This window comes from Oncorhynchus masou, chromosome 1 (assembly GCF_036934945.1).
Source record: "Oncorhynchus masou masou isolate Uvic2021 chromosome 1, UVic_Omas_1.1, whole genome shotgun sequence".
NCBI classification, from domain to species: Eukaryota; Metazoa; Chordata; class Actinopteri; order Salmoniformes; family Salmonidae; genus Oncorhynchus; species Oncorhynchus masou.
In genome coordinates, this window is record NC_088212.1 from 34,330,909 (window position 1) to 34,343,155 (window position 12,247).

Sequence of the window (12,247 nt, forward strand, 5' to 3'; positions counted from 1 at the left end):
GCGCATGCTCAGAGGTGCCTTGTGTAAGGTGTTGACCAACTTCAGGTTTTCATCCATTCCAAATTCAAATTAGGCCTACTGTACAGGTGAATGGTGGCATACGATGAATCACCAACGATTATGGATATACTAACAAAATAAATGTCTCTCCGCCCTAACGATGGGAGTCGTTGTACACAAAGCAACAAGTCAGGTTGTCTAGCTCCCGCCTATCCTTTATTTGGATTGGTGCATACATCTTAATATTGTTATCTGTTTTTGAATATTCGACGAGGGTCGTTGACGTCAACCGCTTGTATTCAATGGAGAGAGACCCTATCCAACTAGCCGCATGTCATTAATATGCATAGCCATCTTCGATATAAAGAGTTTTTTCTCAAAGTTGCCGGGAATGCGCTTGTAAATTAAAGAGTCAATCTGTGATTTCTACATCAATTTTTGAACTTTTAAATTCATGATATATAGCCATTGATTCTTGAAGAATATTACTTACAAATGCCTCGTGATCTTAGTTCAACTGTCTTACCCCATCAGGACCCAAAATATAAGCGTGTAAACAATGTCATTGTAAACAAACACTGTATGTCATGGTTAAAAAATATCCTTTTGATATCATAGATGTTCAGTCCTTGGCGCATCCATAGCTCTGTCTATGAATTTGAGTGTTTACATTTCTCCAGCCCCATCCCTCAGCTGTTTACCAAAAAAGTGGTGGGGTGTACGCTTTATTATTGTTTGAACAGCAGATTGCCCCTTTAAACAATCTGTGATGTTGTTGATGTTTGTTGAGCAACAAAATGTATCAATGGTGTTGACATACAGTGGCAAGAAAAAGTATGTGAACCCTTTGGAAATACCTGCATTTCTGCATAAATTGATCATAAAATTTGATCTAATCATCTAGGTCACAACAATAGACAAACACTGTCTGCTTAAACTAATAACACACACAAAAAATCTATACGTTTTCATGTCTTTATTGAACACACCGTGTAAACAATCACAGTGCAGGGTGGGAAAAGTATGTGAACCCTTGGATTTAATAACTGGTTGACCCTCCTTTGGCAGTAATAACCTCAACCAAAAGTGTTCTGTAGTTGCGGATCAGACCTGCACAATGATCAGAAGGAATTTTGGACCATTCCTCTTCACAATTTTTTTTTAGTTCAGCAATATTTTTGGGATGTCTGGTGTGAACTGCTCGCTTGAGGTCATGCCACAGCATCTCAAATCGGGTTGAGGTCAGGACTCTGACTTGCTGCACGTCTGAAGTTTGCAAAAGTGCACCTGGATGTTCTACAGCGCTACTGGCAAAATATTCCGTGGACAGATGAAACTACAGTTGAGTTGTTTGGAAGGAACACACAACACTATCTGTGGAGAAAAAAATGCACAGCACAACAACATCAAAACCTCATCCCAACTGTAAAGTATGGTGGATGAAGCATCATGGTTGGGGCTGCTTTGCTGTCTCAGCACCTGGACAGCTTGCCATCATCGACAGAAAAACGAATTCCCAAGTTTATCAAGACATTTTGCAGGAGAATGTTAGGCTATCTGTCTGCCAATTGAAGCTCAACAGAAGTTGGGTGATGCAACAGGACAACAACCCAAAACAAAGAAGTAAATCAACAACAGAATGGCTTCAACAGAAGAAAATACGCCTTCTGGAGTGGCCTATGTTTTTTTGGACAGCAGTGGCTTCTTCCGTGGTGTCCTTCCATGAACACCATTCTTGTTTTGTGTTTTACGCATCGTAGACTCGTCACCAGAGATGTCAGCATGTTCCAGAGATTTCTGCAAGTCTTTAGCTGACACTCTAGGATTCTTCTTAAGCATTCATTGAGCATTCTGCGCTGTGCTCTTGCAGTCATCTTTGCAGGACGCCACTCCTAGGGAGAGTAGCAACAGTGCTGAACTTTCCCCATTTATAGGCAATTGGTCTTACCATGGACTGGTGAAAATCAAGGATTTTAGAGATACTTTTGTAACCCTTTCCATCTTTATGAAAGTTAACAATTCTTAAACTTACAGTGGGGCAAAAAAGTATTTAGTCAGCCACCAATTGTGCAAGTTCTCCCACTTAAAAGATGAGAGGCCTGTAATTTTCATCATAGGTACACTTCAACTATGACAGACAAAATGAGGAAAAAAATCCAGAAAATCACATTGTAGGATTTTTAATTAATTAATTTGCAAATTATGGTGGAAAATAAGTTGGTCACCTACAAACAAGCAAGATTTCTGGCTCTCACAGACCTGCAACTTCTTCAAGAGGCTCCTCTGTCCTCCACTCATTACCTGTATTAATGTTTGAACTTGAACTTGATATCAGTATAAAAGAGACATGTCCACAACCTCAAACAGTCACACTCCAAACTCCACTATGTCCAAGACCAAAGAGCTGTCAAAGGACTTTAGAAACAAAATTGTCGACCTGCACCAGGCTGGGAAGACTGAATCTGCAATAGTTAAGCAGCTTGGTTTGAAGAAATTAACTGTGGGAGCAATTATTAGGAAATGGAAGACATAAAAGACCACTGATAATCTCCCTCGATCTGGGGCTCCACGCAAGAGCTCACCCTGTGGGGTCAAAATGATCACAAGAACGGTGAGCAAAAATCCCAGAACCACACGGGGGGACCTAGTGAATGACCTGCAGAGAGCTGGGACCAAAGTAACAAAGCCTACCATCAGTAACACACTACGCCGCCAGGGACTCAAATCCTGCAGTGCCAGACGTGTCCCCCTGCTTAAGCCAGTACATGTCCAGGCCCGTCTGAAGTTTGCTAGAGAGCATTTGGATGATCCAGAAGAAGATTGGGAGAATGTCATATGGTCAGATGAAACCAAAATAGAACTTTTTGGTAAAAACTCAACTCGTCGTTTTTGGAGGACAAAGAATGGACAAGGAGTGCTGAGTTGCATCCAAAGAACACCATACCTACTGTGAAGCATGGGGGTGGAAACATCATGCTTTGGGGCTGTTTTTCTGCAAAGGGACCAGGACGACTGATCCGTGTAAAGGAAAGAATGAATGGGGCCATGTATCGTGAGATTTTGAGTGAAAACCCCCTTCCATCAGCAAGGGCATTGAAGATGAAACGTGGCTGGGTCTTTCAGCATGACAATGATCCCAAACACACCGCCCGGGCAACGAAGGAGTGGCTTCGTATGAAGCATTTCAAGGTCCTGGAGTGGCCTAGCCAGTCTCCAGATCTCAACCCCATAGAAAATCTTTGGAGGGAGTTGAAAGTCCGTGTTGCCCAGCAACAGCCCCATAACATCACTGCTGTAGAGGAGATCTGCATGGAGGAATGGGCCAAAATACCAGCAACAGTGTGTGAAAACCTTGTGAAGACTTACAGAAAACGTTTGACCTCTGTCATTGCCAACAAAGAGTATATAACAAAGTATTGAGATAAACTTTTGTTATTGACCAAATACTTATTTTCCACCATAATTTGCAAATAAATTCATTAAAAATCCTACAATGTGATTTTCTGGATTTGTTTTCTTCTCATTTTGTCTGTCATAGTTGAAGTGTACCTATGATGAAAATTACAGGCCTCTCTCATCTTTTTAAGTGGGATAACTTGCCCAATTGGTGGCTGACTAAATAATTTTTTGCCCCACTGTAGGTCTTCTGAGATCTCTTTTGTTCAAGGCATGGTTCACATCAGGCAATGATTCTTGTGAATAGCAAACTCAAATTTTGTGAGTGTTTTTAATGGGGCAAGGCAGCTCTAACCAACATCTCCAATTTCGTCTCATTGATTGGACTCCAGGTTAGCTGACTCCTGACTCCAATTAGCTTTTGGGGTTCACATAGTTTTTCCAATCTAAACTGTGAATGTTGAAATTATGTATTCAATATAGACAAGAAAAATAAAATAATTTAGTGTGTTATTATTTAAGCACACTATGTTTGTCAATTGTTGTGACTTAGATGAAGATCAGAAATCCAGGTTATTCCAAAGGGTTCTTTTTCTTACCACTGTACCTTTTAGAAGTCTTCTTTGTATCAATTCCAGTCAGAGGCAGCATCCCTTTTCATTTGTGCAGCATCCCCATTCAGAAGGGCTCCCAGTGGTCTTTTGGAAGGGCAGGATCACAGTTCTAAAGGGCAGCATCCCCATTCAGAAGGGCTCCCAGTGGTCTTTTGGAAGGGCAGGATCACAGTTCTAAAGGGCAGCATCCCCGTTCGGAAGGACAACATTCCGATTTGGATGAGCAGCATTCCCATTCAGAAGGGCTCCATCATCTTTTGTAGGAGCAGCATTCCCTTTCAGTGGCTCCTGTTCATTTGGGTTCTGCACATCTGCGTTCTGAGGTTGAAAGTATGGAAGAAGAAATTAAGTGTCACGACTCCCACCGAAGGTGGTTCCTCTCCCTGTTCGGGCGGTGCTCCCTGTTCGAGCGGTGCTCGGCGGCCGGCTTCCAGCCATTATCGATCCATGCTTCTTTTTCTGTTTGTTTTGTCTTTGGTTCATTCACACCTGGTTTTCATTTGCTTTAATTTCTGTGTGTATATTTACCCCTGTTTCCCCGTTTAGGTTTGTGCGGGATTATTTTCTTGTTTCTTGTGGAGGCTTTCCCCAGTGTATTTCGAGTGTGTTTAGTACAGTAAGTGCATTGTTTATTTGCGCTTTACGGGAGTACTGTTAGTACCCATTGTCTTGGGCGTAGTTTTGGGGTATTGTACTGTACCGTTTTTTGGGGATTTGCTGTTTTTAAAATATACGCTACACTAACATCTCTGCTCTCCTGCTTTTGACTCCTTACCTACCTACCTTCAGTGCGTAAACGCAACATTAAGAGAGAGTATGGAGGTGTAAATCACAGAATGAACTCCGGAGACAGCAAAGGAGTGAGATTATGGAGAGACAGCTAGTGCCATCCGAGTTATATTCTTTATGTAACATATTCTTTATGTACCCTGCTGCTCTTTTGTCTCTGTAGAGAACATCATAATGCATGATGAATGAATACCCATGTAAATGAACAGCAGTATGTATTTCGATGGAATGTACTCTAGGTAATGCAATAACACAATGTAACAGTAATGGTTTTAGAACATAGTGTGACAACAAAATGTAAGAGCAATAGAAATGGTTCTGAGAACTTTGCCGGAAGGTTCTGGTAATGTTGATGCACACACTATTAATCTTGAAGCTATGGGGGCGCTACTGCATTATTGGATAAAAAAAACGTTCCCGTTTTGAACAAGATATTTTGTTACGAAAAGATGCTCGACTATGCATATAATTGACAGCTTTGGAAAGAAAACACTCTGACGTTTCCAAAACTGCAAAGATATTGTCTGTGATGTACAAAACGTGATGTACAAAATGGAGCGATTTCTCCTACACAAAGAATCTTTCAGGAAAAACTGAACATTTGCTATGTAACTGAGAGTCTCCTCATTGAAAACATCTGAAGTTCTTCAAAGGTAAATGATTTTATTTGAATGCTTTTTTGGTTTTTGTGAAAATGTTGCCCGCTAAATGCTACGCTAGCTATCAATACTCTTACACAAATGCTTGTTTTGCTATGGTTCAAAAGCATATTTTGAAAATCTGAGATGACAGTGTTGTTACGAAAAGGCTAAGCTTGAGAGCTTGCACATTTATTTCATTTCATTTGCGATTTTCATAAATCATTAACGTTGTGTTATGGTAATGAGCCTGAGGCTGTATTCACAATACTGGATCCGGTATGGGTACGATCAAGAATTAAAAACACCTATAACTTTAAGAGAGTTGTTATGGTGTGACGTTATTACATGATTGTTCCAGTAACGTTCCCTAAACATTTTTCAGCAATCATGTCTGGATTCAATTAAATTTGTTCTGAGAAAACATTACTGGAACGTTCCCGCAAATGTTAATGGAGATGTCATCCGAGACACCTATCCAGGTATAAGATCTTAATTTGATCAGTTTCTCACAGCAGGAAAATAATCCTGCCTCAACAGGAAATGTGAATTCCTATGTGGATTAATATGAATGGATATTTCTGTATGGGTTGATACATTCTTTCATTGAAAATGGAAATTACAAACATGAGCCTTTTTTTTAACCTCGAATAAACTACAAGCTTTCATTTCATGCAGCGCAGGAACATTTCTCCTGCAACACGGTGGTCAAATTAAGATCCTGTATAGGCCTAACAAGCAATTATGTGTACTGATGACAACAAACTGCCTCCAAAAGAACTCCAGCTCCAACAGCACTAGCAGAACTAAAACTGGGAAATAATTTATACATTCTTTTAGCAATAAACACATCTATGCCGAACATACCTACACGTACGCTACGGTCACAAGACGCTTTCCACCTTATTGTCCCTAGAATTTCTAAGCAAACAGCTGGAGGCAGGGCTTTCTCCTAGAGAGCTCACATTTTATGGAATGGTCTGCCTACCCATGTGAGAGACGCAGACTCGGTCTCGACCTTTAAGTCTTTAATGAATCTCTCAACCTTTTAGTCTGGCCCAGGGGTGTGAAGGTGAACGGAAAGGCACTGGAGCGACGAACCGTCCTTGCTGTCTCTGCCTGGCTGGTTCCCCTCTCTCCACTGGGATTCTCTGCCTCTAACCCTATTATGGGGGCTGAGTCACTGGCTTACTGGTGCTCTTCTATGCCGTCCCTAGGAAGGGTTTGTGCCGTGGGGGAGATCTTCGTGGGCTGTACTCAGCCTTGTCTCAGGGTAGTAAGTTGGTGGTTTGAAGATATCACTCTGGTGGTGTGGGGGCTGTGCTTTGGCAAAGTGGGTGGGGTTATATCCTGCCAGGTTGGCCCTGTCCGTGGATAACGTCAGACGGAGCCACAGTGTCTCCCGATCTATCCTGTCTCAGCCGCCAGTATTCATGCTGCAGTAGTTTGTGTCGGGGGCTAGGGTCAGTCTGTTATATCTGGAGTACTTCTCCGATCTTATCCGGTGTCCTGTGTGAATTTAAGTATGCTCCCTCTAATTCTTTCTCTCTCTCAATCCATTTCAAGGGGCTTTACTGGCATGGGAAACATATGTTAACATTGCCAAATCAGGTGAAGTAGATAATAAACAAAAGGGAAATAAACAATAAAAATGAACAGTAAACATTACACTCACAGAAGTTCCAAAAGAATAAAGACATTTCAAATGTCATATGCCTCTCTCTCTCTTTCTCTTCTCTCGGAGGACCTGAGCCCAAGGACCATGCCTCAGGACTACCTGGCCTGATGACTCCTGGCAGTCCCCAGTCCATCTGGCCGTGCTGCTGCTCCAGTTTCAACTGTTCTGCCTGCGGCTATGGAACCCTGACCTGTTCACCGGATGTGCTACCTTGTCCTGGACCTGCTGTTTTCGACCCTCTCTCTCTACCGCACCTGCTGTCTCTAACTCTGAATGACAGGCTATGAAAAGCATACTGACATTTACTCCTGAGCTGCTGACCTGTTGCACCCTCTACAACCACTTATTATTATTACTATTTGACTCTGCTTGTCATCTATGAACGTTTGAACATCTTGGCCATGTACTGGTATAATCTCCATCCGGCACATCTAGAAACATATGCCAGACTAGTGAAAACCTTTTCTGTGTAGTGTTAAACAGCAGCGCAAAAAACAGTGGAGATATTATCAAAAACAACTGAAACAAATGTTCAGTCAGTAACCCTGTGCATTATGTTCAATATAATCTGTCTGTACACAATGTAAGCAAAATCTGGTTTAACTACAGATAGTTTTTTATAAATTCCACTGCAAACATTGTGAGTAACATGGTCTTTTTTATGCATTTTAGAGGGCCAGAAAGTCATGGTAACATGCAGGGGTTGGAACCGATTCGAGGAACAGAACTAAAGTGATCTAAACTCAGCACAAAAAGAAACAGCCTTTTTTCAGGACCCTGTCTTTAAAAGATAATTCGTAAAAATCCAAATAACTTCACAGATCTTCATTGTAAACAGTTTAAACACTGTTTCCCATGCTTTTCCATGAACCATAAACATTTAATGAACATGCATCTGTGGAATGGTCGTTAAGACACTAACAGCTTAGAGACAGTAGGCAATTAAGGTCACAGTTATGAAAACTTAGGGCACTAAAGAGGCCTTTCTACTGACTCTGAAAAACACCAAAAGAAAGATGCCCAGGGTCCCTGCTTATCTGCATGAACGTACCTTAGGCATGCTGCAAGGAGGCATGAGGACAACAGATGTGGCCAGGGCAATAAATTGCAATGTCAGTACTGTGAGACCCCTAAGACAGCGCTACAGGGAGACAGGACGAACAGCTGATCGCCCTCACAGTGGCAGACCATGTGTAACAACACCTGCACAGGATTGGTATATCCGAAACATCACACCTGCGGGACAGGTACAGGATGGCAACAACAACTGCCCGAGTTACATCAGGAACGAGTTACATCAGAACTGTTGTAAGGCAGGTCCTCACCGGACATCACCGGCAACAATGTCGGCTATGGGCACAAACCCACCGTCCCTGGACCAGACAGGACTGGCAAAAAGTGCTCTTCACTGACGAGTCGCGGTTTTGTCTCACCAGGGGTGATGGTCGGATTCGCGTTTATCGTTGAAGGAATGAGCGTTACACCGAGGCCTATACTCTGGAGCGGGATCGATTTGGAGGTGGAGAGTCCGTCAGTGTCTGGGGCGGTGTGTCACAGCATCATCGGACTGAGCTTACTGTCATTTCAGGCAATCTCAACGCTGTGCGTTGCAGGGAAGACATCCTCCTCCCTCATGTGGTACCCTTAAATGACCCTCCAGCATGAGAATGCCACCAGCCATACTGCTCGTTTTGTGCATGATTTCCTTCAAGACAGGAATGGCAGTGTTCTGCCATGGCCAGCGCAGAGGCAGGATCTCAATCCCATTGAGCACATCTGGGACCTGTTGGATCGAAGGGTGAGGGCTTGGACCATTCCCCCCAGGTATGTCCGGGAACATGCAGGTGCCTTGGTGGAAGAGTGGGGTAACATCTCACAGCAAGAACTGGCAAATCTGGTGCAGTCCATGAGGAGGAGATGCGCTGCAGTAATTAATGCAGCTGGTGGCCACACCAGATACTGACTGTTACTTTTGATTTTGACCCCCCCCCCCCCCCTTTGTTCAGGGACACATTATTCAATTTCTGTTAGTCACATGTCTGTGGAACTTGATCAGTTTATTTCTCAGTTGTTGAATCTTGTTATGTTCATAAATGTTTAAACATGTTAAGTTTGCTGAGAATAAATGCAGTTGACAGTGAGCGGACATATTGTTCCAAAACAGAACCATTATTTTAAAAGCAAGGGAATTGGTTGATAACATTGTTTTATGTTCCGGGCATTTTTTTCCAGTCACACAAAAAAAGCAACAAAGTGCCTATGTAAAGCCCCCACTCTGTCACTCAGAAACTGGCTGCCAGCTGAAAACCTTTGCCAGTGTGTGTGTTAGTGTGTAGGCTATCTGCCCCTCCTCCCTCCGAAACATTGTCTACTGTAGCTACTGAGGTTACAAACATGATTCAGAAATTAAGGAGAGATTTTTTTTTAATACACCTTTTCAATGCTAGTTAAAGATATTATAGTTATCACGTTTCACATTGGATTTATTAAGTACAAAAAGTAAGATGTGTTTTATTTTAATTCTGGTGCCACTCTTCACAATGCTTGTTAGCTAGCCGTCTAGCTCTGGTTGTCACGCCCTGACCTTAGTATTCTTTGTTTTCTTTATTATTTTGGTTAGGTCAGGGTGTGACAAGGGGTGTTTTGTTGTGTTTTGTCCTGTTGTAACGGCAGATCTCCTCTTCTTCTGAAGAGGAGTAAGGATCGGACCAAGATGCAGCATGGTAAGTGTCCATAACTTTAATCAAAGAAAGCATTGAACACTGAATTCAAAAATAACTAAAGAAACGTGAAGAAACTAAACCGAAACACTACCGTGTGGCGACAAACACTGACACGGAAACAAACACCCACAAACCAACAGTGACACCCAGGCTACCTAAGTATGAATCTCAATCAGAGACAACTAATGACAACTGCCTCTGATTAGAACCATACTAAGCCGAAACAGAAACCAAACATAGAAAAACAAACTTAGACTGCCCACCCCAACTTACACCCTGACCATACTAAATAAAGACAAAACAAAGGAAATAAAGGTCAGAACGTGACACCTGTCAACGGTTTTGGTATGTTTATGGGGTTGTATACTAGTCTAGGTGTTTTGTATCTCTATGGTTGCCTAGATTGGTTCTCAATTATAGGCAGCGGTTTATCGGTGTCTCTGATTGGGAACCATATTTAGGCAGCCATATTCCTTGGGTAATTCGTGGGTGATTGTCTATGTGTTAGTTGCCTGTGCCTGCACTTATCATATATAGCTTCACATTTGTTTTGTTGTTTTGTAAGTTTGTTTAAATGTTCTTCGTTTCATTAAATAAGAAGATGTATTCATCTCCTTTTTTTGTTTGGTTTTTTGTTGAATTTTACCTCCTTTTTCTCCCCAATTTTGTGACATCCAAATGTTAGTAGCTACTATCTTGTCTCACCGCTACAACTCCAGTACGGGCTCGGGAGAGACGAAGGTCGAAAGTCATGCGTCCTCCGATTTGGGTTTGGCCCGTCATTACTTTCCTGGATTAAGATTGTGTATTCGTCCCCAGTGGCTTCTGTTCGCACCAACAATGTTACCTCCAGCTTCTTCCCTCTCCACAGTGGGGCCAGGCAGGGTTGTTGTTTATCCCTTTTCCTATTTGATATAGCTATTGAGCTTTTTGATACCGCCCTGCGGGTGGAGGAGAGGAGGGAATATTAAGGGGCGACATAACTCACAGGGTGCCCTTATATGCAGACGATCTTCTTTTATACACTTCTAACCCTGTGGAGTCTATACCCTATCACTTGGACATACTACAAGGTTTTGGGAAATTCTCTGGTTATAAGTTAAACCTAACAAAAAGTGTGCTCCTCCCCGTTAGCAGAAGGGATTGGGTATGACCATTTGCCTTTTAAGGTGGAGCATCAGGTCTTTACTTATTTTTGGAACTTCAAAACAGTCCTGGAGCGCACTAAGCAGGATTTAATAAGGTGGTTGTCTCTTCCCATTTCATTAGCAGGTCGCAATATCTATGTTAAGATGAATGCATTTCCTAGGTATAGACCTAAGGATTTCTGGACGTGTTCCGCCCAGGGAAAGAATCGGGCCCACTCTCTCTGCCGGTCCTGGCATTGACTCCTCAGGAACCTCCCCAGCTTCTAGTTCATCCTTTCCACCTTCCCATTGGACTGAGGCCGGTACCTGGGAGTGAGGCTAACCGTGACCCCCAGTTTCTCCATGAACGCCCTCCATACATGTGACTTGACTTGGGGCCCACAGTCGGAGACGATGTCCTCCTGAAGGCCATAGTGCCGGAAGACCTGCTGGAACAGTGCCTCAGCAACCTGGAGAGCTGCGAGGAGACCAGAGAGAGGAATCAACCCGCATTATTTTGAAAATCTGTAACCTTCAGAGGAGGGGAGATCGGTAACAAAGTTAATGGACAGATGAGACCAGGGAACCCCGAGGCACGGGAAGGGAAAGGAGCTTCCCTGCTGAGGTGTGCCAGAGGGACTTAGTTTGAGCACACACAGAACAGGAGTTGATGTACTGAATAACATCCTGTGCCAAGGTGGGCCACCAATACTTCTCGGAGAGATATTGGATGGTATGGGTGATTTCAGGATCTCGACGACAGCTGTGTGTGCCCAGGTCAACATCCACTACCTTATCCCCGTGGGAATGTAGATGAGCTCAGTAGTAGTGGTAGTGGGTGCGGGTTCCCTCTCCAGAGCCTGGTGAATGTCCACATCTACGTCCCAGACCACAGAAGATACGACATGAGATGGAAAGGGATAGCAGGTCCTCCGGCATTCAGGTGACCAGTCTGTGATTTTCATCCTCGACCGTGAGATTGTGGGGTTATGGTGTTGAAGCCATGGGAGGCCGAGGATGATCTTTTGAGCTGATGCACTACTGATAAGGAAGGGAATATTGTCCTGATGAATGGACTACAGGGTGGGGGTGAGTGATGTGTGTGATGGTTCCGGATCCTAGTGGTCGATTATCAAGAGCTTGGACCGGAAATGGACAATAAAGCTCCCTGCGGCACCGGAGTCCACTTGCTGTAGAAACAGTACCTGAGGGACAGTCAGCTATCGACACAAAAACAGACTGGCAGAAAATGATGAAGATGGAATACTCACGCCTGCCCCAG